Source organism: Pinus tabuliformis, chromosome J (assembly GCF_031772625.1).
Source record: "Pinus tabuliformis cultivar Carrire ecotype Pingquan chromosome J, CPIR1, whole genome shotgun sequence".
In the NCBI taxonomy this organism is placed as follows: domain Eukaryota; kingdom Viridiplantae; phylum Streptophyta; class Pinopsida; order Pinales; family Pinaceae; genus Pinus; species Pinus tabuliformis.
The window spans coordinates 234,462,274-234,467,594 of NC_142295.1; the positions used below are offsets into that span (position 1 = coordinate 234,462,274).

Genomic DNA, 5,321 nt, shown 5'->3' on the forward strand with positions numbered 1-5,321 from the left:
TACTTTCCCCTCCCATGCATTTATTAGGCTTTAGACACATTAGCTAGCAAGAAGTATTTTTCCATTCTCGATGGTTTCAATGGGTATAACAAAATACAGAAAGCACCAAAGGATCAAAATAAAACAACCTTCTCCATAGGGGGCATATTCCTAATGAGTACTTCCCTTTGGTATATGCAATGTTCCTGCCACCTTTCAGAGAATATTATTAGCCATTTTTTCTTATCTCACTCAGGAATTTGTTGAAAACTATATGTGTGATTTCTTTGTACATGGTTATTCTTTCATGAAGCTTTGGAGAATTTAGGAAATATTTTAATTATATGTCAAGAATATAACATTGCATTAAATAATATCAACTGTTGCATGTTGCAAACTGTAGGGATTGTTCTTAGTCATCTTATTTTTTGTGTAGGAATACAAATTGATCCCACAAAAATTGAAGTCATCTTACAACTTTCAGTTCCAAAATCTAAAAAAGAGATAGGTTGGTGCTTCACATGGTGCTTCTGGTAAGTTGACCAGGTGTCTACAAAAGAAGGGAGTTGGTGCTTCCTACTAGTGGGTGCTAACAAACAATCAAAGGGAGTTGGTTCTTCCTATGAGTGGTGGCTCACAAACAGATTGATGTAATAGGGTAGTTGCTTTTATTTTTACATCAATAACAAAACAAGCTTTGGTGGTTTTTCTCCCAGAAGGGTTTCCACATTAAACCTTTGTGTCCAATGTGTATGCTACTCATGGTGCTTGTGTTCATGTGATGATTTATGTTACTGCACATGATATATTGTTGATTGATCACATGAATGGATGTCATGTTTAAATGTTAAATATAAATTGGCAAATATTTTTGAAATAGAGTTAATACTAATTCACCCCCTCTCAATATTAACATTGCTTCCAACAAATACAACAAAGCAAATGACATTCTGGTGAATGTGGGATTCAAAAACATAAAATATGTAAAATAAATGTGATTTGAATTCTCATATTAACACAAGTCGAGAATGCTCATAACACGCGAATTTAAGTGGAGATTCATAAAAACAATGTGTCTAAACTCCTTTGAGAAGCTTTCAATAAATAACACATAAAATGGTGCATACACCAATATGATGATAAAATAATTCTTTTAAGTATGAACTATATGATAGATTTAATGTTATATCATAATAAAATATAGATAAAAGCAAAAAAAAATGGAAATTATTTAAAGACATTATTATGTTGTAAACCAATGTTTATAAATCAATCAAATATGAAAATTAAAAACATTAATAAATTATTTGAAATATAATCCTTATTATTAATGATAAATGACACCCCTCATGGGGGTGTTAATGGATATTGGACGGGGCATGGGTTTAGTGCACACCACCCTAAGGCAATCACGCACTCATTAATTTTGGGAGTATGTGGCGTCCTCCTCACATGCATGAACATGGTGTTTATTTGTTAGTGGTGGATCGTTTTGATGGCAGGTAGCATGAAGGGAGGTGTGAGTGTCGAGTTTTATTCCTCGGCCTCAGTCTGCTCATCAGTTGATCTCTAGTTATGGAGATCTTTCCTGGCGGACTTCCTTCGTGGGTTTTCTTTGTGGGTGAGGGAATTTCTAAGTCTTTCCCTCGCAAGCTTTGGGAAGTTGGTGTTCTGGTCATGGGCTTATTGTTGGGTGACGAAGCGGAGTGCATCTCCTGGCAGTTTGGCGTGCGGAGTCTGTAAGTTTTGCTTCCATTTTCCGATTGTAGGTCTTTGAGTCTTGGTAGCTTGTGGTTCCCCCTGGGTTTGGCTGTTCTGGGTGCGCTCTTCTTTGACCCAGTTTGTTTTCTACTTTTGTCCTGAGTGTCTTTTGTCTGCTTGGTTTTGGGCCTGGGGCTTTGTCGTTTGGCTCCTCTAGTGTCATACCACGAGTGGCCTTATTGTTGACTCTGTCAATATTTTGTTGTGGAAATTTGGTGTGGGTGGTCTTTTGCAGGGTGGGGTGTGCATATATGGGGCTTTCGAATTTGAGTCTAGGGGTTGTATTGTGGTCTGTTGGGTTGGAGTTTATGCTTAGTTCAGAACTTGAGAGGAGGATTTTATAGGTCAAATGGTGGAAGAGTACAAACCTTTCGTGAATTTTGTGTCACCCATGGTGTGTGTTGGTGGTCTACTCTCCAAATATAACCACTTTATTTGGGGCTATTGTGACGACTCTTTTTGTTGGTGTCCTGTTTTGTACTTTTGCAGACAGGGGAAACCCCTATAAAGATCCACCTTAGTCCCTCTCTGACTCCAACATGCCTCCAAGGCAATGTCGGAGAAGTCGAAGGGGTGGTGGAAGTGTTGCTTGAGCTAGTTAGAGAGGCGCACGATTGTTTGCACATGAGTCGATGGCTTCATACTTTAGCGTTATCCCTTCGAACGTGCATTTGGAAATTAGAGATTGGAAATGAAGGTTGGTGAAGAAAGAAATCAATGTCTGACTTAGAGCTCCTTGAAGACTTGGGTGGATGGGTTCCAGACCCAAGTCATACAAGAAGCAAGAAGAAACAATTTTTAAACTTAGTAGCCCTTCATTGGAAAATGAAGATTCTACTAGGTTTAGTTCTCAGAGACAAAAAAGTGGAGAAATACAATCTCTTTGCATCAATGGAGGATGTTAAGGGAATGCTTCGTAATATGTGTTTCATGGTGGATGAAATTGATGCTCGGTTGAGGCATGTAGAAATCCATGTTTGTTAAGACTCAAAGGGTGGTGGCCATGAGGAGTCCCCTGGTTCTAGTGTTCGTGAACGACGACAATCTCCTCGTCTGATGAGGATTAAGAGCAGATGGTTTCAGTGGTATCAAGAAGATAGACTTCTCAAATGGTGTTTCACGTGTCTTTAGTTAGCCCAACATGGGCATCTTTCCAATGGGATGACGACGATGTATTATGTCGCAACCTTATTTTTTTGGCAGGATAGTCTATTTTGCCCCTATCAATCAAAGGTTTTTTGTCGGTTCTATGAGGAAAGGCACCTCTTGCTATGCATATTTCAAGAATTGTTTTTGGTTGTTCAGCGATTGTTGGGGCCACGCCATGTCTACTAGTTGGTCTATGTTATAGTGTTTGTCTTATAAATCCAAATAAGCAGTGAATGTGTATTAGTACATATGTGTTTAGCTATCTTGAGTCTATACAAAAGAAATAAAGTTTTCTTTGAGTGGAATTCCCTCGACTCGCACCAATTTACCCATGTATCTTTATTTGAAAATCTAATATAAAACCTTGAATTTTGAAAAAAATAATAATAATAAATAAGAATTTTGTTTAAACACCTTAATTAAAAATAAATTAACTAATTCATTAACCCATCTACCATATATATCACAACTTTTTAAAAATTGAACCCTCATCACATATATCACAATTTCCTTACCCTCTTTCTTTGCCACTCCATCTTGTCACGGAAAGGAAGGTTGTCAAAATTCCGCGATAGTATTTATGGCGAGGAACATACATATAAATCTTTCCTGAAGACAAACAAGGAGGATATTTGTGTTAGTCTTTCTTCAACACAAAGAAAGAGGATATTAATCATGGAACAGCAGGGTCAGAAGCCATGGGAGGAAGTATTTCAACCAGGCCGGTTCGCAGTTCGAATCCTCGCAATACCTCAGAGGACGACGCATGGAGCCAACACAGCAGCGGCAGCAGCACCAAAGCCCCTGCTATTGGCTCTCCCAGACCAACCTGGAGAGTACCCTGTCGTCCTCTTCTTCCATGGCTACCTGCTTCTTAATTCTTTTACACCCAACTTCTAAACCACGTCGCCTCCCATGGATACATCGCAATTGCTCCTCAGGTATGTGATATACTCACGGTATATACGGATGCTCTCCCTCGTATGCATATATTCATTGTATATACGCATGCCCTCCCTCGGACTAACGGGAACCGATTTCATTTATTTACTTGCAGATGTACTGTTTAAATAGCCGATGCCGCGGCGATCTGCAAGTGGCTGCCGTAGGGGCTGTCTTCTTACCTGCCCGACGAGGTTTTGCCGGGCTTGCAGAGTGTGGCCATGGCCGGGCACAGCCGCGGCCGCAAGGTGGCGTTCGGCCTGGTCCTGGGTCGAACCTCGCAGACGACAGAATTAAAATTCTCGGCCCTGGTGGGTGTAGATCCAGTGGATGGCCTGCCCTGTGGCGTGCAGAGTCAGCCGCGGATTCTCACTTTTAAACCTCATTCCTTTGACTCCGACATCCCGACTTTGGTGATCGGATCGGGCCTGGGATCGGTAAAGAGAAACCCTCTGTTCCCTGCCTGCGCTACGGAGCGGTTCAACCACCGTGAATTCTACAGCGAATGCTCGGCGCCGGCTTATCATTTCGTGGCGTCGGATTACGGGCATATGGATTTCTTGGACGACACGACTGGACGGGTGAGGGGGCAGACGAGTTACTGCCTCTGCAAGAACGGGGTAGCGCGGGAGCCATTGCGAAGGTTCTCCGGTGGAATCATGGTGGCTTTTTTCGACCTCTGTCTGCGAAAAGATTCCGGCGCCTTCAATGATGTTCTCGTTCATCCGTTGCACGCACCTGTAAAGCTCGAGCCAGTCGAGTCGTTTGTCTCGGAAGTGGAATCTCTGCTGCCTCAGTCTGTTTAGAGGATGTCTACTGTTTCTTTCACGACAAAGACCTGGATAATATCACGCAGAGCCATACACGTAGTTATTGTAACTTTCAATTTAAATTTGAAATTTAAGCATATAAATATAAATATAAATATATTTCTAGGTAGGTATATTACCTACTATTGATATGTGTATGAGTAGGTCTTAAAACTGTTTTTAAGGAAAGAAGTTAAACCCTAAGGCTTAGAATCTTATTGATTATGTTAAAAAGTGTATTTATAGTTTTATGAATATTTATTGATTGTGTTTAAATTGGAAATAAAAATAAGTTTTAGTCGAATTTTTATAAATTTGTTTATGAATTGCATGGAATAAATATAGCAACTAAGGGAACACTCCAAAACATCAATCAACAAGGTGTGATAGTTATATAGTTTATTATATTTAAACTTAACTAAATATATAAATATTTTTTTATTGATTTAGAATATTAAAATGTAAAAGAGCTTTGATGGTTAGTTTAATTGGTCAAGCTCTTGTTGCTAAACCACTTTGTTAAGGGAGGTCATGGGTTTAATTCTCCTCCACACCTTTGGGTTATGTTATTGTAGTAATTATATTAAAATGAAAAATATTTGTGTATGTTGAAGAAAATGAATATTTGCAATAGTGTTCGGGGACTCAACTCATCTATTATCATTAGAGGTTCCCAAAATA

The 5,321-nt window shown here is 39.5% G+C and overlaps 1 pseudogene across 1 annotated transcript; it reads left to right on the forward strand.

Annotated features, from left to right (window-relative positions):
* The first annotated feature begins 3,397 nt into the window (after positions 1 to 3,397).
* Positions 3,398 to 4,856, forward strand: LOC149226609 (chlorophyllase-2-like; annotated as a pseudogene). The gene is made up of 2 exons (XR_016247063.1): positions 3,398 to 3,830; positions 3,947 to 4,856. The product of XR_016247063.1 is annotated as a chlorophyllase-2-like (transcript).
* The last annotated feature ends 465 nt before the right edge of the window (positions 4,857 to 5,321 follow it).